The sequence below is a fragment of the Otolemur garnettii genome, unplaced genomic scaffold, assembly GCF_000181295.1.
Source record: "Otolemur garnettii isolate 467f Iridium unplaced genomic scaffold, OtoGar3 scaffold00572, whole genome shotgun sequence".
Taxonomy (NCBI): Eukaryota; Metazoa; Chordata; class Mammalia; order Primates; family Galagidae; genus Otolemur; species Otolemur garnettii.
In genome coordinates, this window is record NW_003852967.1 from 11,939 (window position 1) to 12,382 (window position 444).

Here is a 444-nt window from a genome sequence, read left to right on the forward strand (position 1 = left end):
TGATTTTAAGTGCTTTTCTTGCACTGTTCTATTTAATTTTTAAATAACACTGCTTTAACACTCTCATCCACTGGGTTTAAATTTTTATGGTTTTATGGAGATATATTTCATATGCTATAAAACCCACTCATTTCAAGTGTAGAGTTCAGTGTTCATTGACTATAAAGACTTGTGTAATCACCATAATCTAACTTTTGAAAAATTTTAACTTTTCCAAAAGAAACTCTGTACACATTCCACACACATTCCACACACATTCCACTCCTCACTCCAGATTCAGGCCTCTACCAATGTGCTTTCTGTTATGTATATGCTTATTCTGGACATTTCATATAAATGATATAATATTTGGTCTTTTATCATTGCAGTCCTTTACTTAGCATAGTATTTTCAAAGTTCACCCATAGTGAAGTATTTTTAAATGGCTGAATAATAGTTAAAAAT